Here is a 20,171-nt window from a genome sequence, read left to right as displayed (position 1 = left end):
ATTTTCCTGTACTATCCCATATCCCATAATCCCATATCCCTTGATATCCTTACTGTCTAGGAATATGGTGATCTCTGTCTTGAATATACTCAATACTAAATCTCCACAGCTCGCTGGGTTAGAGAATTCAAAGATTCACTTCCCTCTGAGTGAAGAAATTCCTCTGCATCTCAGACCCAAATGGCCTACCAATTATTCTGAGACTGGGCGCGATTCTCCCATGCCGTGCCATGTGGGAGAATTGCCGTTCACGCCATTTTTTTCCCGCTGCGCAGGTCCAACGCCGGCAGGCAATTGTCCGAGGAGCAGAGAATCGGAGCCATTTATGCCGGCGCGTTTGGCGCGGCGCCGGTCGCTGTCTGCGGCCGGTCCGCCGATTCTCAGGCCTTAATGGGCCGAGCGGCCATGCGGAAAAAGCAGGGTCCCGCCGGTGTCGTTCACACCTGGTCGTTGCCGGCGGGAACTCTGCGCGTTGGGTCGGGTGGGCCTGTGGGGCGGGGAAAGCGCTCCTTCACCGGGGGGGCCTCCAATGGGGTCTGCCTGCGATAGGGGGCCACCAATTGGCGGGTCGGCCTCTCCAGCCCTGGCCCTATTTTATTACGCGGCTGGCCCCTGAACCCCCACACATGTTGGGTCGGGGCCGGCTCGCTGAGGAAGTCCCCCGCGCATTCGCAGGTTGGCGAGGCACAACTACGCGGTGTCCATTTGGCGCCAGGAAGGGAGGCTGGAGCGGCGTGAACCGCTCCAGCGCCTTGCTGGCCCCCTGTGGGGCCAGAATGGCTAGTGCCCGTGCCCGTTTCGCGCCGTCGTGAAACACAACGGCGTTCACGACAGTGCAAACACGCTGTCTTCATTTCGGAGAAATGCGCCCAGTGTGTTTTCTGATTCTAGAACATCCGCCCCCACCCAGTCAGGATAAACATCCTCTCGGGCTCTGTGTGGTAAACCACTGTTACACCTGTATTAGGTGATGTAAGGTAGGACCTGTACCACAGGTTCGCCGGTAGCCCCTACCTGCTGGCTCCGCCCAGTAGGAGGAGTATAAATGCATGTCCTCTATTCAGCAGCCATTTCACCAGCTGCTGTGGGAGGCCACACATCTGACTGCAAGAAAGCCACAGTTGTATCCAACCTTAGTCTTTGTACAATTGATCGCGCATCACACTGTAAGAATGTCCTATACTTCAATGAGATCACCTCTCATTCCACTGAGCTCTGGAGAATACAGGCCCAGTTATCTCTTCTCATATGAAAATCCCACCATCCCAGGGAACCTTCACTGCACTCCCTCTAAGGCACGCATAACATTCCTTCGGTAAGGAGACTGTGGTGAATGTAAGATATATATGGATATATGATAATTCACACTGTCTTTGTAAGCGCAGTAGCGCTATCCTACCACTAGGGGGAGTAGCTCTGGGAGTACTCAGGAACTTGTACTGGGCTCCACCCTTGGCTCCACCCACGACTCCTCTCCCTAGTGCAGCTGTATAAATACCCTTGTCCAGAGTCAGCCTGAGTTCACTAAGAGTTCATCAACGGGTAACAGGCTGGCTCTGAAGTAAGTCGATTAAAGCCTAGATTCACATCGGAAACACGTGTCTGGTGAATTGATGGTTCCATCAATTTAATCGACTTAAGAACAGTAAAGATCGATTATGGAATCGGCCCTCAAGCCTGGACGCCTGGAACTCGACCCACAGGATGCAGAGGCTAAAGAAATCTTCTCTCATTGGATCCGGTGCTTCAAGGCCTACCTGGCAGAAGCGAGCACAGCCGAAACGACAGAGGATCAGAAGCTAAGTCTACTGCACGTGAGGGTGAGCCACAGAATCTCTACGCAACTAAACTCGGCCAGTTCATATACTGCAGTGCTAGCAGTTCTCGATAAAATTTATGTAAAGCCTATTAATGAAGTTTACGCTCGCCATGTGTTCACGACTCGCCGCCAGCGGCCTACAGAATCACTCGCCGAATTTCTAAGGGAACTCAATAATTTGTCCAATGACTGCAATTACCAAGCGGTTACCGCGGCTAAACACAGGGAACTTGCGGTACGCGATGTTTTTGTAGCGGGCCTCAGGTCTAACTATGTGCGCCAGTGACTGCTGGAAAAGGGGGCCCAGGACTTAGAAACGACTGTGGAAGCTGCTACCACGCTGGAGGTCTCCTTCCGCAGCCTTAACTCGTTCCCCGCAGACCCCGTGACCCAATCATGGGCCCCCGACCAGCGACTCCCCCAGGCCTGTGCTACGCAGCCGCCCAGCCACCATGTTGCCCCAGCCAGCCACTATGCTGCTCCAGCCTGCCATTTCTGCGGCCAGAACCAGCACCCGCGGCAGCACTGCCCGGCCCGCAACGCGACCTGCAGCAGCTGCGGGCGAAAAGGCCATTACGCAAGAGTGTGCCTCGCTAATAGGGCCCCAGCTTCCAACTCCCCAGCGACTCGAAGTAATCCCTCCCCTCACTCGCAGGCCCGCGGGGCCCGAAACGCTGCGGCCTATGCCCCGACTCCGCCCCCTCCTGCCACGTGCGATCCATGGGGGCTGCCATCTTGGAAAACCTCCACCATGCGGCCGGCCACGTGCGACTCATGGGGGCCGCCATATTGGACGCTATCTTCCTCGCCGCCCGCCACGTGCGATCCACGGGCCCGATCGGCATCTCCGCGCTCGGACAACTCTGCAGAAGAATTCGAATTCGACTATGAACTCAGAGGGCAGTCATCACGGGGCCACTCCAGCACAGCTGATCGAGCCGCCGACTACCCGCAACTCAGCGCGGTCACCCTGGACCAATCACGACCAAAGAATCTACGAAACCCGATGGCAGAGGTCCATATCAACGGGTACAAAACGCCATGCCTCTTTGACTCCGGGAGCACGGAGAGCTTCATACATCCAGACCTGGTAAGACGCTGTTCGCTCCCCGTTTTCCCCATGCAGCAAACCATCTCGCTCGCTTCAGGCTCCCATTCGGTCCAGATCCAGGGGCGCACCGCCGCGACACTCAAAATCCGAAGCGCTAGCTATTCAAACTCTACGTTTTACCCGAACTCTGCGCGCCACTCTTATTAGGCCTAGACTTCCAATGTAACCTCAAGAGCCTCACCCTCAGCTTCGGAGGGCCCCTGCCCCCACTCACGATCTGCAGCCTCGCTACGCTGCGAATTCCCCCCCTCCTGTCTTCGCCAATCTCACAAAGGACTGTAAACCCGTAGCCACTCGTCGCAGGAGGTATAGCCTGCAGGATAGGGTATTTGACAGAGCAGAGGTCCGAAGGCTACTCAGTGAGGGGGTTATAGAGGCCAGCAATAGTCCCTGGAGAGCTCAGGTGGTGGTCGTTAAGACCGGGGAAAAATTCCGTATGGTGGTCGACTACAGCCAGACCATAAATAGATTTACGCTCCTCGACGCTTATCCCCTCCCCAGGATTGCAGACATGGTCAACCAGTTCGCCCAGTACCGGATCTTTTCCACGGTGGATCTAAAATCTGCATACCACCAGCTCCCAATCCGCCCGGAGGACCGCCACTACACGGCATTCGAGGCCGATGGCCGCCTCTTCCATTTCCTCTGGGTCCCTTTCGGCATCACTAACGAGCAATGGACCGAATGGTGGACCAGTACGGGCTGCGGGCCACGTTTCCGTACTTGGACAATGTCACCATCTGCGGCTATGACCAGCAGGACCACGACGCCAACCTCCACCGTTTTCTCCAGACGGCACAGAAACTGAATTTCACGTACAACAAGGAGAAATGCGTTTTCCGCACAACCAGACTAGCCATCCTCGGCTATGTCGTGGAAAACGGAGTCCTGGGCCCAGACCAGGACCGTATGCGCCCCCTCTTAGAACTCCCCCTCCCCCATTGCCTCAAGGCCCTCAAACGGTGCTTGGGCTTCTTTTCCTACTACGCCCAGTGGGTCCCTCAATATGTGGACAAAGCCCGCCCACTCTTTAGGGCCACACGATTTCCCCTGTCTGCCGAGGCACGCCAGGCCTTCGACGGCATCAAGGAGGACATCGCCAAAGCGGTCATGCGGGCGGTGGATGAATCCACTCCATTTCAGGTAGAGAGCGACGCCTCAGAGGTAGCTCTTGCAGCTACGTTAAATCAGGCAGGGAGACCAGTTGCATTTTTCTCCCGTACTTTCTCCGCTTCAGAACTCCGACACTCTTCAGTCGAGAAAGAAGCACAAGCCATTGTGGAGGCTATCCGTCACTGGAGGCACTACCTCGCAGGTAGGAGGTTCACCCTCATCACCGACCAAAGATTGGTTGCCTTCATGTTCGACAACTCACAAAGGGGCAAAATTAAAACGACAAAATTCTGAGGTGGAGGATCGAACTCTCCACCTACAATTACGATATTAAATATCGACCTGGGAAGCTCAACGAGACTCCGGATGCCCTATCCCGTGGGACATGCTGCCTTTCTCCAACGAGGAGGTAAAAGCGGTCACCAGGGACTGTTCGATCTGTGCGGAGTGCAAACCGCAATTCTATAGACCAGACAGGGCCCACCTGGTCAAGGCTTCTAGGCCCTTTGAACGCCTCGCGATTGATTTCAAAGGGCCACTCCCCTCAACTAACAAGAACGCTTACTTTTTAAACGTCGTAGACGAGTTCTCCCGTTTCCCATTCGCTATCCCGTGCCCTGACATGACCTCCCACACAGTCATTAGGGCACTGCATAGCATCTTCACCCTGTTTGGTTTCCCCAGCTAGGTACACAGCGACCGGGGTTCGTCCTTCATGAGCGACGAGCTGCGTCAGTACCTGCTCGACAAGGGCATTGCCTCGAGCAGGACTACCAGCTGCAACCCCAGGGGGAACGGCCAGGTGGAAAGGGAGAACTCGACGGTCTAGAAGACCGTCCTACTGACCCTCCGGTCTAGAAAGCTCCAAGTCTCCCAGTGGCAGGAAGTCCTCCCAGACGCGCTCCACGCTATTAGGTCCCTTTTGTGCCCGGCGACCAACCAGACCCCTCACGAGAGGCTCTTCATTTTCTCCAGGGGCACTACCACGGGGGTCTCACTTCCGGCATGGCTGAGGACTCCGGGCCCCGTACTTCTGAGGAAACACGCCAAGGCGCACAAAACCGACCCCCTTGTTGAAAAGGTGCGCCTGCTCCACTCCAACCCCCAGTACGCATTCGTCGAGTTCCCCGACGGCCGTCAGGACACAGTACCCCTCCGGGATCTGGCACCCGCCGGATTCAGCGCCCCCTCTACCCCCAAAGAAGGACCTCTCACCCTACACCCTATGCTGCTGCCCCCTTGCACTCCCGAGCCCACGAGCTCGCTCCACCAGTTCCGCGCAGGGCACCCCCGAGGTGCCCTCTGGCTGTAGCCATTCCATCAGTGGGCCCCAGTGCACCAGTGCCATCTTGTTGGCTGGGATGAGTGTGTGTGGGGAGTGAAGTGTGTATATGTGGCTTATGCGCAACGCGTCCATTAAATCGCACCTTAAATTTGACTGATCTCTCAAGATGATCAGAGAGTCAAAGAATTTATCGTGCAGAGGGAGGCCATTTGGCCCATTGAGTCTGCACTGGCTCTTGTAAAGAGCACCCTACTTAAGCCCACGCCTCCACCCTATCCCCATTACCCAGTAACCTCACCTTAGCTTTTTGACACGAAGGGGAAGGTTAACATGGCCAATCCATCTAACCGGCACATCTTATCCTGTGGGAGGAAACCAGAGCACCTGGAAGAAACCCATGTAGACACGGAGAGAAATTGCAAATTCCACACAGTCACCCGAGACCAGAGTTGAACCCGGGTCCCTGGAGCTGTAAGAACATAAGAACTAGGAGCAGGAGTAGGCCATATGGCCCCTCGAGCCTGCTCCGCCATTCAATGAGATCATGGCTGATCTTTTGTGGACTCAGCTCCACTTTCCGGCTCGAAACACCATAACCCTTAATCCCTTTATTCTTAAAAAAACTATCTTATCTTTATCTTAAAAACATTGAATGAAGGAGCCTCAACTGCTTCACTGGGCAAGGAATTCCATAGATTCACAACCCTTTGGGTGAAGAAGTTTCTCCTAAACTCAGTCCTAAATCTACTTCCCCTTATTTTGAGGCTATGCCCCCTAGTTCTGCTTTCACCCGCCAGTGGAAACAACCTGCGCGCATCTATCCTATCTATTCCCTTCATAATTTTATATGTTTCTATAAGATCCCCCCTCATCCTTCTAAATTCCAACTAGTACAGTCCCAGTCTACTTAACCTCTCCTCGTAATCCAGCCCGTTCAGCTCTGGGATTAGCCTTGTGAATCTCCTCTGCACACCCTCCAGTGCTAGTATGTCCTTTCTCAAGTAAGGAGACCAAAACTGAACACAATACTCCAGGTGTGGCCTCACTAACACCTTATATAATTGCAGCATAACCTCCCTAGTCTTAAACTCCATCCCTCTAGCAATGAAGGACAAAATTCCATTTGCCTTCTTAATCAACTGTTGCACCTGTAAACCAACTTTTTGCGACTCATGCACTAGCACACCCAGGTCTCTCTGCACGGCAGCATGTTTTAATATTTTATCATTTAAATAATAATCCCGTTTGCTGTTATTCCTACCAAAATGGATAACCTCACATTTGTCAACATTGTATTCCATCTGCCAGACCCTAGCCCATTAACTTAACCTATCCAAATCCTTCTGCAGACTTCCAGTATCCTCTGCACTTTACGCTTTACCACTCATCTTAGTGTCGTCTGCAAACTTGGACACATTGCCCTTGGTCCCCAACTCCAAATCATTTATGTAAATTGTGAACAATTGTGGGCCCAACACTGATCCCTGAGGGACACCACTAGCTACTGATTGACAACCAGAGAAACACCCATTAATCCCCACTCTTTGCTTTCTATTAATTAACCAATCCTCTATCCATGCTACTACTTTACCCTTAATGCCCTGCACCTTCATCTTATGCAGCAACCTTTTGTGTGGCACCTTGTCAAAGGCTTTCTGGAAATACAGATATACCACATCCATTGGCTCCCCGTTATCTACAGCACTGGTAATGTCCTCAAAAAATTCCACTAAATTAGTTCGGCATGACCTGCCCTTTATGAACCCATGCTGCGTCTGCCCAATGGGACAATTTCTATCCAGATGCCTTGCTATTTCTTCCTTGATGATAGATTCCAGCATCTTCCCTACTCCCGAAGTTAAGCTCACTGGCCTATAATTACCCGCTCTCTGCCCACCTCCTTTTCTAAACAGTGGTGTCAAGTTTGCTAATTTCCAATCGCTGGGACCACCCCAGAGTCTAGTGAATTTTGGTAAATTATCAGTAGTGCATTTGAAATTTCCCTAGCCATCTCTTTTGGCACACTGGGATGCATTCCATCAGAGCCAGGAGACTTGTCTACCTTTAGCCCCATTAGCTTGCCCATCACTATCTCCTTAGTGATAACAATCCTCTCAAGGTCCTCACCTGTCATAGCCTCATTTCTATCAGTCACTGGCATGTTATTTGTGTCTTCCACTGTGAAGACCGACCCAAAAAACCTGTTCAGTTCCTCAGCTATTTCTACATCTCCCATTATTAAAACTCTCTTCTCATCCTCTAAAGGACCAATATTTACTTTAGCCACTCTTTTTTGTTTTATATATTTGTAGAAACTTTTACTATCTGTTTTTATATTCTGAGCAAGTTTACTCTCATAATCTATCTTTCTCTTCTTTATAGCTTTTTTAGTAACTTTCTGTTGCCCCCTAAAGATTTCCCAGTCCTCTAATCTCCCACTAATCTTTGCCGCTTTGTATGCTTTTTCCTTCAATTTGATACTCTCCCTTATTTCCTTAGATATCCACGGTCGATTTTCCCTCTTTCTGCCATCCTTCCTTTTTGTTGGTATTAACCTTTGCTGAGCACTGTGAAAAATTGCTTGGAATGTTCTCCACTGTTCCTGAACTGTTCCACCATGAAGTCTTTGCTCCCAGTCTACCTTAGCTAGTTCTTCTGTCATCCCATTGTAATCTCCTTTGTTTAAGCACAAAACACGAGTATTTGATTTTACCTTCTCACCCTCCATCTGTATTTTAAATTCCACCATATTGTGATCGCTCCTTCTGAGAGGATCCCTAACTACGAGATCATGAATCAATCCTGTCTCATTACACAGGACAAGATCTAGGACCGCTTGTTCCAGGAAACTATCACGGATACATTCTATAAACTCCTCCTCAAGGCTGCCTTGACCGACCTGGTTAAACCAATCGACATGTAGATTAAAGTCCCCCATGATAACTGCTGTACCATTTCTACATGCATCCGTTATTTCTTTGTTTATTGCCTGCCTCATCATAATGTTACTATTTGGTGGCCTATAGACTACTACTCCTATCAGAGAGCAATTTTGCCTTACTATTCCTGATTTCCACCCAAATGGATTCAACCGTATCCTCCATAACACCGATGTCATCCCTTACTGTTGTCCAGATGTCATCCTTAAATAACAGAGCTACACCACCTCCCTTACCATCCACTCTGTCCTTCCGAATAGTTTGATATTCTCGGATATTTAACTCCCAGTCGTGACCATCCTTTAACCATGTTTCAGTCATGGCCACTAAATCATAGTCATTCACAATGATTTGCGCCATCAACTCATTTACCTTATTCCGAATACTACGAGCATTCAGGTAAAGTACACTTATGTTGGCCTTTGCACCTCTGTTTTGAACCTTAACACCTCGATCAGTAACCTCTCCGAAGTTATCCTTTTCTCCTAATTTTCCTTGTCGTTGAACCCATATCTTCATGTAACAACCTGCCGCGTCGCTTACCATTTATGTTTTTACTTCCCGTTTTATTCCTTTTAGTATTACTGGGCCTATTCACTGAGCTCCGCTCAGTCACTGTACCTTGTACTGTCGCCCTTTTTGATTTTTGACTATGGCTTCTCTGCCTTACACTTTCCCCCTTACTTCATATAGAACATAGAACATACAACAGTACAGCACAGAACAGGCCCTTCGGCCCTCGATGTTGTGCCGAGCCATGATCACCCTACTCAAACCCACGTATCCACCCTATACCCGTAACCCAACATCCCCCCCTTAACCTTACTTTTTAGGACACTACGGGCAATCTTTCATGGCCAATCCACCTAACCCGCACATCTTTGGATTGTGGGAGGAAACCGGAGCACCCGGAGGAAACCCACGCACACATGGGGAGGACGTGCAGACTCCTCACAGACAGTGACCCTGCCGGGAATTGAACCTGGGACCCTGGAGCTATGAAGCATTTATGCTAACCACCATGCTACCGTGCTGCCCTTTTGCTTCCTTTTGCTTCTTTCCCTGTTTTTCTACCTTTCAACTTCCTGCATCGGTTCTCATCCCCCTGCCACATTAGTTTAAACCCTCCCCAACAGCTCTAGCAAACACGCCCCCCCTCGGGCATCGGTTCCAGCCCTGCCCAGGTGCAGACCGTCCGGTTTGTACTGGTCCCATCTCCCCCAGAAGTAGTTCCAATGCGCCAGGAATTTGAATCCCTCCCTCTTCTCTTGAGTCATGCATTCATCCTATCTATCCTGACATTCCTACTCTGACTAGCTCGTGGCACTGGTAGCAATCCTGAAATTACTATCTTTGAGGTCCCACTTTTTAGTTTAACTCCTAACTCCCTGAATTCAGATTGTACGACCTCGTCCCGTTTTTTACCTATATCATTGGTGCCAATGTGCACCACGACAGTGGACGTGTCCCTGAGCTCCCACATCGCACACGAGGAGCATGACACGGGTCTGGGATCTCCTGCCATGTCTTAAACCTTAAGTAAACTTATATAACTACAATTCCAAAAAACGAAAGAAAAAATAAATAAATTAGACAATGAAAAGAAAAACTACTTACCAGTCACATCCCAGGGTTAAAAAGCACCTCCTCCCCACCCAGCTTCAAATTCCCAAACTCACTCTTGGTTGTGCCTCACTCTGGCTATGTCTTCTCTGGCTCACTGGGAGAACTCATCCAGGGTCTCAGATGCTCTCTGGTTCTCTCGCTGCAGATTAAAAGTTACAGGCCAGAAGGAAGAGAGAGAACAAAACAGTAGGGAAATGGCACCTTCTCCCACTCTGCACCGAATTACCTCACTGCACCAAATTACCAAGTTCCAAATTCCCATTCTGAATGTGTCTCACTCCGGTGTGTCTCCTCGACTTGCGCAAAGCAAGGCAGCAGTGCTAACCACTGTGCCACCATGCCACCCATGATTAAGGGATTTCATACATATTTCTTTCGCTCTACCTTTCTCTCTACCTTTCTCTCCATCTCCCTCCGGGGGACTCTATCTCTCTGGGTGACTGAACTGTTGAACTGATCTCTCTCTCTCTCTTTTCTCCTCTCTCTACATCTCTTGGTGTGAATGAGGGGTTTCATTGAGCCTTTCTCTCTTTTTCTGTGTAACTGAGGGGTTTCACTGATCTATCTCTCGTGCTGTCTCTCTCTTTGTGCGACTGAGGATTTCACTTATTGTTCTCTCCCCATGTCAGAGGGTTCTCGTCAATCTCTTTTTCTCTGACTGAAGGGGGTTCACCGATCGTTCTCTCCCTTTCTCACTCTGTGACTTATGGGTTTTGCTGATTTCGCAGTGTGACAGGGATTTCACTTAAGAAAGGTTAAATGAAGAAGGTTATTTTTTTAAGGAACAGCACAGGTATTGAATTTTATGCTTTCAGGTGCACCTAACTGCTTATTATATTTCTATTATTAACATCACTTTTGTATTTCCCCATGGAATTTGGGCACTTTTAAGATAAATGGTGGGCTCTTTTCCATGTGACTCCATGGTAGATATGGCATCTCAAATCTTGTGCAGGTAACTGAAGTGAAAACAGTTAAATTGCAGAACATAACACTCACGATTCAGCGACCCCGTTGCGCCAGACACAGATCCGGGTGCAACCAGTGAATTGTGCAAGAGCCCCAAATCGGGCTCCACGCCGCCCCGATCGTGAGTCACCTGACTCGCTTTACTTGACGAGATCCAGATCTACATATTTAAATGAGCCATCACACTCATTTAAACACCCAGATGCCGGATTCACCTGGCATCCGGGACTCAACGGCTGCGCCTGCAAGACCTTGCCAGGGCGCCGTTTACTACTGGTCCACACAAAAGTTGACCAGGCGTAAGGGCACCTTGAGGGATTTTGCAGGCCATTGGAAATCCCCGGGTGGTCGGGGACATAGCAGGCACCCGGGAACCTTGACATTGCCAGCCTGGCACACTGGAAGGGACACCCTTGCACTGCAACCATGCCTGATGGGCACTGTCAGGCTGTCCAGGTGGCACTGCCAGGGTTGCCAGTTGCACTGCCCAGGTGCTGGGCTGGCTGTGCCAGGGTGCCCAGCTTCAAGGTTGGCACTGCCAGGTGTCGGGCCCGGGGGGGGGGGGCTTTCCAATTGGAGGAGACTGTTATCTCAGTTGGCTGGACAGCTGATTCCTGATGGAGAGCAAGTTCAGCAGCGTGGGTTCAATTCCCATGCCGCTGAGTTTATTCATGGAGGCCCACCTCCTCAAAATGATGATGATGATGTCTTTTTGATTGGACTGAACCCACTACCAAATGACAGGAACGTCTATGGTGTTATCAGGAATTTCAGATGTGATGAATAAATCAACAGCAAGACGGTCAAATTGTTGCTAAGTGGACAGATTTATTAAACTAAAATATGCTAAGGGTGCAGGAGGAGCAGGTGGAGGGACCGGGGCGCCGATCGAGTTGGAGGAGCTGGTTAGAGGGATTGGCCACATGCAGTCGTGAAGGCGCCGGGACCGGATGGGTTCCCGGTTGAATTTTATAAGAAATACGTGGACCTGTTGGGCCCCCTGTTGGTTCGGACCTTTAACGAGGCATGGGAGGGGGGTGTTTTGCCCCCGACAATGTCACGGGCGCTGATTTCCCTGATCCTGAAGCGGGATAAGGACCCCTTGCAGCGTGGATCATATAGGCCAATTTCACTGCTGAATGTGGACGTCAAGTTGCTGGCGAAGATCTTGGCCACTAGAATAGAGGACTGTGCGCCGGGGCTGATACATGAAGATCAGACGGGTTTTGTGAAGGGGAGGCAGCTGAACACTAACGTGCGAAGGCTGCTAAATGTGATAATGATGCCGGCGGCAGAAGGAGAGGCGGAGATTGTGGTGGCATTGGATGCGGAGAAGGCCTTTGACAGGGTTGAGTGGGGGTACTTGTGGGAGGTGTTAGAGAGGTTCGGGTTTGGGGAGGGGTTTATTAAATGGGTGAGGTTGCTGTACGAGGCCCCGATGGCGAGTGTAGTGACAAACGGGAGGAGGTCCGAGTACTTCAGGCTCTACCGTGGGACGAGGCAGGGGTGCCCCCTGTCCCCCTTGCTTTTTGCGTTGGCAATTGAGCCTCTGGCCATGGCTCTAAGGGAGTCGGGGAGGAGGAGGGGTCTGGTGCGGGGTGGGGAGGAGCACCGAGTGTCGCTTTATGCAGATGACTTGCTGCTGTATGTAGCAGACCCGGTGGAGGGAATGTTGGAGGTGATGGAGATTCTTGCTGAGTTTGGGAGTTTCTCTGGCTACAAGTTGAACCTGGGCAAGAGCGAGCTATTTGTTGTACACCCAGGAGATCAGGAAGAGGGGATTGGTAGGCTCCCGCTAAAGTTTTAGGCACCTGGGGGTTCAGGTGGCTAGGAGTTGGGGGACTTTGCATAAGCTTAATTTTACTAGGTTGGTGGAGCAGATGGAGGAGGAGTTTAAGAGGTGGGACATGCTGCCGCTGTCGTTGGCAGGTAGAGTACAGTCCGTGAAAATTACGGTGCTCCCAAGGTTTTTGTTTTTGTTTCAGTGCCTCCCCATTTTCATTCCGAGGGCCTTTTTTAGGAGGGTGAACAGCAGCATCACGGGATTTGTTTGGGTGCACGGGACTCCGAGGGTGAGGAGGGTCTTTTTGGAGCGGGGCAGGGATAGAGGGGGGCTGGCGCTGCCCAACCTCTCTGGGTACTATTGGGCGGCTAATATCTCGATGGTACGTAAGTGGGTAATGGATGGGGAGGGAGCAGCATGGAAACGAATGGAGATGGCGTCCTGTGGAGGCACGAGCCTGAAGGCACTGGTAATGGCGCCGTTGCCGCTCCCTCCAACGCGATACACTACGAGCCCGGTGGTGGCGGCTACCCTCAAGATTTGGGGGCAGTGGAGGCGACACAGGGGGGAAGTGGGGGTCTCGGTGGAGGCCCCGCTGCGGGGGAACCACCGGTTTGTCCCAGGGAACATTGATGGCGGGTTCCTGCGGTGACACAGGGCGGGCATAAGGAAGTTGGGAGACCTGTTCATTGACGGGAGGTTTGCGAGCCTGGGTGAGCTGGAGGAGAAGTTTGAGCTACCCCCGGGGAATATGTTCAGGTACCTTTAGGTCAAGGCGTTTGCTAGGCGGCAGGTGCAGGGGTTCCCTTTGCTGCCCCCTTTCGGGGGTGTGGGTCAGGGATGGGAAGGTGTCTGACATCTACCAGGTGATGCAGGAGGTGGAGGAGGCGTCGGTAGAGGAGCTGAAGGCTAAGTGGGAAGTGGAGCTGGGGGAGCAGATTGAGGAGGGGACATGGGTGGACGCCCTAGAGAGGGTGAACTCCTCCTCTTCATGTGCGAGGCTTGGCCTCATCCAGTTCAAGGTACTGCACAGGGCTCATATATCCGGGACGAGGATGAGCAGGTTTATTTGGGGGTGAGGACAGGTGCATCAGGTGTTCGTGGAGCCCAGCGAACCATGCCCATATGTTTTGGGCATGCCCGGCACTGGGCATGCCCACTGGAAGTGGGTAGCAAGAATGGTGTCGAGGGTGATAGGATCCAGGGTCAAACCAGGCTGGGGATCCGCGATATTTGGGATTGGGGTGGAGCCGGGAGTGCAGGAGGCGAAAGAGGCCGGTGTTTTGGCCTTTGCGTCCCTAGTAGCCCGGCGGAGGATCTTGTTGCAATGGAAAGATGCGAGACCCCCAAGCGTGGAGACCTGGATCAATGACATGGCGGGATTCATTAAGCTGGGGAAGGTCAAATTCGCCCTGAGGGGGTCGGTACAGGGGTTCTTTACGCGGTGGCAGCCTTTCCTCTACTTTCTGGCCCAACGATAAGGAACTAGGTCAGCAGCAGCAGCAACCGGGGGGGGGGGGGGGGGGGAGGGAGGGGGGGGGGGGGGAGGGAGGGAGGGAGGGAGGGAAGGGGGGGAGGGGAAGGGGGGGAGGGAGGGAGGGGGGGCGGGGGGAGGGAGGGGGGCGGGGAAGGGGGGGTTTCAGGGGGGTATTGTTTATGTTAATTTAATTATTGTTAATTTATTTAGTTGTTTATCGGGTTTGGGGGGGGGGGGGTTCGTTATATGCGTTGTTACGGGTGCCGGGGGGTGTTTATTATTGTTATTATTATTATTGTTCTGTTGTTATACATTTTTCAAAAAATTTCAATAAAATTTTTTTTTTTTAAAAAGCGTAAAATATGCTTAAGCAAGCCATAATATGCTGAAGGTAGCCATGGACATTTGCACCTTGATGCCACATCACAGCCATATTGATATGCCACCGTTTTCTTAATCTGTATTCTTTAAACTTATGAACTTCGTAATTCACGCTATTAAGTTCAGTTTTAATTGCACCATGTATGCCCAAATGGATGGTGTTGCCATGGGATCTCCTCTGCGTCTAGTGCTCACTAACATTTTGATCAGCTTCCACGAGAAACACGTTTTTGATGCAATGTGTATATGCATCTTTGAATCTGCAGTTGTGTCTAAGGATTTCCTTATACACCTCAATATGCTCTATCCTGCTCTCAGATTCACTTTTAAAATGAAGCAGTCCAACATGTTCTTTTTACTCAGTGTGCTAATTAAGAAATCCACTAATGGATTCCCTACTACTGTGTATTGCAAGCCTACTTTCACTGGTCAGTATGCATAATGTGGTTTGTATAACTCCGCGTGTTATAAAATTTGCTTCAAAAGCAATCTTGGTCATCTTGCAAGATTGACGCAGAAATGGAGCAGATCATAGGTATTCTCCAAGACAGTGGCAATCCTGATCAGATCATTGTTCACCTTCTGTGTAAAAACTTCCAAGTGGGCCAAAGGTACCACTTATAGACATGAAAAGTGCCCAATCTGCCTCAAAGTACCCTGGGAAGGCAAGGTATCTCAAGCAACAGGTTAAGGAAGCCATTTCTCACTGCTACATGTCAGTCCAAAAAGCTGACCCCTCTACCACATAATTGAGTAACATCATGTATGAATTTCAGTGTTGGTATAATGGCAGGTACATCCCAACAGTTGGCTGATTGAATCAAATAGTAAGGGCAGGATTTACCGACCACCCTGCCGCATATTTTCAGTGGCGGAGGTGGCCCACCAGCGGGATCTACTGACTCTGCCGTTATCAACGGGAATGCCCGGTGTAGCGCTAAGTCCCTGTTTGTGCTAAAATTACTGATTGCAGTCATGATGGGAAGTTTTGGTCAACTTGAAATTAGACCGTGACCAGTGATCTATTTAAGCACAGTTTGCAATGCACAGATGGTAAGTTTACAGAATGCAAGAAAGCGGAACTCTGAGTTGACACCTGTGACCACAGTGTCTGAATATTGAGGAACATTAGGCTGGATTCTCCACATCACCGTGCCGAAATCACGTTCAACGCGGGGACGAAGAATCCCCTTTTATGCGGAAATCATAGCTGGCGCCGCTCCCGCGATTCTCCGGTCTCCGTGGAATCGCTCGCGCACGATTTACGCGGCGCGACTAGGGGGCCATTGACAGAGGCCCCGCTCGCGATTCTCTGGGCAAAACCGGCCGAGTTCCCGACGGCGTGGTTCTAACCACGTATTGGCCTGCGGGAACCTCGGGTTGCGGCTGCGGACTCAGTCCGTGGCCGTCCTGGTGGGGGCGGGGGGGGATCGAGCACCGGCGGGGGCCTCATGGGAAGCCAAGGCAGTGATCGTGCACCTAGGATCCGTGGGCACGTGCCATCTCGGGGAGGCCTACGTTTTGGATGTCGCTCCGCAGTCCGAGTTCACCTTGTCACACGGGGCGGCCACTGCAGGCCGCCGCCGTGCGCATGTGCGGACTCGCGACCGGAAGTGTGGGGGGCCATATCTGCAGCTGAAGCTGCGAGAAACACTCTAGGGCCCTGCCAGCCCCTGCAAAGTAGGAGAATAGTTGTAGATTTTTCTGAGGAAAATCAAGAGTGAAACGCCAGTGATTTTATGCTGGCATGGGGACATAGCCCCCTTTTTGGAGAATCGAGCCAATGTCTGGAATATGAACCTGTGGTTAGAAGAAAGATGTCAGCCGACAGTTCAAAATAGAACATGAGTTTGACCGAGGACATGGGTCAGAAAGAGTGTGAGAATCAACTCGGAAGATTTTGTTTTCAGCGACAACGTAGGAACAACCTGCGCAAATGTAGTGAACCTGAGTGAAGGCTCAGCGAATAGAACAGACTTCGGAGAAGAATTTGGCCAATTCAGTACCATGGGGTACTATCTACTGATGCCTGAAGCTGTGAGCACTGAGACAAATTCTGATCAGTTGTATAGCAAAAGATTTGGATACATAGGGCAGCATTCTCAGTTGGCCAACGCCAAATGCAAAATGCGATTGAGTGGAGAATTGATTCTGATGGCAAAATAGCGGTGGACGCCGATTTGATGCCAAATCGCGATTCTTTATCACCTCGACAACGCTGTCAATGCGTACCAGAATGCATGTTCACTAGACACTGTTTGCATATCATTAGCAGGCCTGACCCAATATTCTCCAGGGCATCCATGATTTTCCTCCTCCGATGGACCAAGTTCCTGACTTGTGCCGGGGGAGGGAGGGAGTGATGGGAGAACAGGCCAAGCGGCCGGGGTGACCCCCCCCTCAAAGGAATGAGGCGGTGTCAAGGCACGGACATCATTACTGTGGCCATCTTGCTGCGCAACCACTGACCATCCAGCTGGCTCCTGATTCTGCAGTGTGACACCAGCCGTATGGGAGCCGCCACCCCACCCCCACACCGCAACCTCTATCCCCCCCCCCTCGTCACAGCAACCTGCCCCATCAACAGCACCCGGCAGCCCGCTCAGGGCATCGCCTACAGTAACCCCTGTGGGGGCCGCAGAGCGTACTGCTGGTGAGAGCAGTGCCAGTGTCTATACCCCTGGCATCAAGGACAGGCACCAGGGCCAGGTGCCCCCATGGTGCCAGTCACTGACAGGGCCAGGTATGAGGTGATGGGTAGGAGGAAATGCAGGGGCAGAGCCCACGATGCCAACCGGGGCCACCATGTAGTCTGTTGGGCCTAGTTGGGCTTGGCGTATGCACCACGCTAATATGTCGGCCTTTCGCCCCCTGCAGACTATGGATATTTGGGGGGGAAGCCCACCCCACCCACAATGTCTGCTCATTCCACCCTTCCCGCGCACTCTCTTTGGCCAGCCCAGACCAGCCCACCCATCAGACACCCATCAGGTGTCACAGGTGGTGTGATGCTGCCCAGTTCTGCCCGATGCCCACCAGATGCCCCAGGGACAGGAGGCTGAGGTGCTTTGGTGTTCCGGCACCTCACCTGCGGGAGTCACCGGCACGGGCCCTATCACCTCCTCCTCCCTCGGGGTGCCCGATGGCCCCCGGGCTACTCCATGGGACAGGGTGCGAGCAGAGCTATCTCCTGAGGCTCCTCCACCACATGCCGCTGCCAGTCCAGGAGGCCCGCACTGGTCTCGACCAGGGTCCACACGCTCGCAACTATAAAACACAGGGAGTGGACCATCTCCATCTGGGACTGCGCCACATCACACTTCAACTGTGCCAACACCTTCTGGATCTGTGACACATCAGCCAGCACCTTGGCAATGCTAGCGACGTTCCCAGCTATGACTGGGCCACACTCAGGAGCGCCGTTGTGATGTCCGGGTAGCTCTGGGACTTGGTTGCCTGTGAGATGGCAACCCTGTCTTAGGCCTCGGCCAGAGCCTGCACAGAATGCCCTGGGCCTTGGACAGGCTGATCCATAGCCACAAACATTGCCCCAAATGCCTCCACTGGACGCCATCCGTGTGGTGTTGACCTGGGTGGCTCACATTGTCAGCACCACCTCCTGCTGCTGCACACGGTTGGACTCCTCCAACTGCACCTGCAGGTACTGGACGTTTGTCCTTGGCTCTGCAACTGCACCTGCACTATAGATGTGACTGCCCGTTCCAGAAGCCCGAAACCTGTCTGGGTGGCAGCTAATCCCTGGGGTCGGCCTGCCCTCTACCCCTCGGATGATCTTAAGTTGATCTTTTCTTGACACCTTAGCTATGACTGTAACATTACATTCTGCAGTCTCTCCTACCTTCCCTATGTACGGTATGCATTGTCTGTATAGCATGCTGTATACTAATACGTGACAATAATCAAATCAAATCAAATCAGAACCTCCAACTGCTGTACTGGATCAGTTGTGTGGTAAGCACCAGATAATGTGCCCAACCGATGTTAGTGTCTCTGGGATGATGGAGGGCGTGGGAGACAGATGTGACGGGAAATCTGTGTCATCCTCCAACTCGAGCTCCTGAGTCTCGGACAGAGGGCGGAGTGTCTGAGCTGCTATCCACATCACTGTTCAGCTCACAGGGGCCTCCGGCTGTGGCACTGACTGGGGGCGGGGGATGTCAGATGGACCCGTCCCATCACCAGTAGGTCCTGCAAGACACAAAACAAGACAGATGATTAGCCTGCGGGACCGGAGGGTGGTGGGGATGGGTGTGTGGGTGGTGTGGGGGTGAGTTTGGTATGGCGGTGGTGTGGGAGTGAGGGTGTTGTGGGGGTGATGAGGGTGGTGTGGGTGGCCGGCGGGGGGGGCGGGGAGCTGTCACGAGTCATGGAGAACCGCAACTAAGCAGGGTTTCACTTCCTCGCCCGCAGCCAAACTTCACCTCGGTGACCTCCCTTCCTTCCGGTCCGCTGATCACGTCCAGGGATCTCTGCTCTGCCACAGTGAGGAGCCCCAGGTCCGGTGGTCCTCCTCTGTCTTCTGCTCTTAGCGGTTATGCGCGGCCTTCTCCTGGGGGGTTGGCTGGCAAACAGAAAACAGCAGCATTAGACAGTCCAATGCATGCAGCCAAGGGGGTGGGTAGCTGATGGCCTCAGTGGCCATGGCAAACGGTATGGGTGCCGACATGTGCTGCAGGGTAGGGGTTTGGCCGCCCGCCGGGTGTGGGGGGGATGCGGTCAGGTTACAGGTATGTGGGGGCCAGCGGCACAGTTCTCGCCCTGTCCGGAGGAGGTTTTGCAGTTCTTTACGGCACTGCTTGCTGGTCCAGGCGGTGTTGCCCACTGCACTGATGGCCTCCGCCTCCTCGAAGACGGCGTCAATGCGACGCACACTGCACATAGTTGCAACATCGTTCGCTTATCATTAGCGGGCCCATCCACGATTCTCCGCCTCCGATGGGCCGAGTTCCTGATGGTGCGTTCCATGTCTGCTCTTAACAAATCGTAAACCTGGCGTGGTGGCAGCTGAGAGAGAGAGAGAGAGGGCGTACGGACAGTGTCCAGTACCCCCATACTTAGCTGACAGCTGTGCCGCTGGCGGGGCTTCTGCCAGGACTGGTGGGACTAGTGGGGGGTGGCCAGGAGGTGGACTGCGGGGTTGGGGTGGACGGGTACGCAACACCATTACCGCAGCCAGAAAGGGTGCCATGCCACTGCGCATGTCGCTGACAATCTGCTTTAAACCTGATGCCCTGGGTCGTCCCCACCCCCGGGGAACCCCACGGGGTGCCCTCTGGCCCCAGCCAACCCAAAAGCGGTGCCCCCGGACAACCTGTCCCATCTTTTCGGCCATTTTCGGTGTTTGTGGGTGGGGTGTATTGGCTAAGCGCGGCTGCAGCTTGTCAGCCCTGCGAGTCAATCACGGACCCGGTGAATCCCACACCATTTTTCATGAGAATCAAAAATGTTCCACATGGCACTGGTGCTAGCCCCTCACGGCAGCAGAATCGGTGCGGGTTTGGCGCCGATTCTTCTCACGTGAAAGTCCATGGACTCTCCATTGGTGTCAACAGTTCATGCTGGATTCACCGTTTTTCAGGCTTAGTGCCGACACGGCGTGGGAACTGTGGCGTTTTACGATGCCAAAATAGGCACCGAATCCGCACCG

General features: G+C 52.5%; 1 protein-coding gene across 1 annotated transcript in view; it reads left to right on the top strand.

The window, feature by feature from the left end:
- The window catches only part of dock3 (dedicator of cytokinesis 3), a 1,304,448-nt gene that overhangs the window by 581,935 nt on the left and 702,342 nt on the right, over positions 1–20,171 (top strand).

This window comes from Scyliorhinus canicula, chromosome 11 (assembly GCF_902713615.1).
Source record: "Scyliorhinus canicula chromosome 11, sScyCan1.1, whole genome shotgun sequence".
In the NCBI taxonomy this organism is placed as follows: Eukaryota; Metazoa; Chordata; class Chondrichthyes; order Carcharhiniformes; family Scyliorhinidae; genus Scyliorhinus; species Scyliorhinus canicula.
This window is presented reverse-complemented; position numbering and strand designations above follow the sequence as displayed.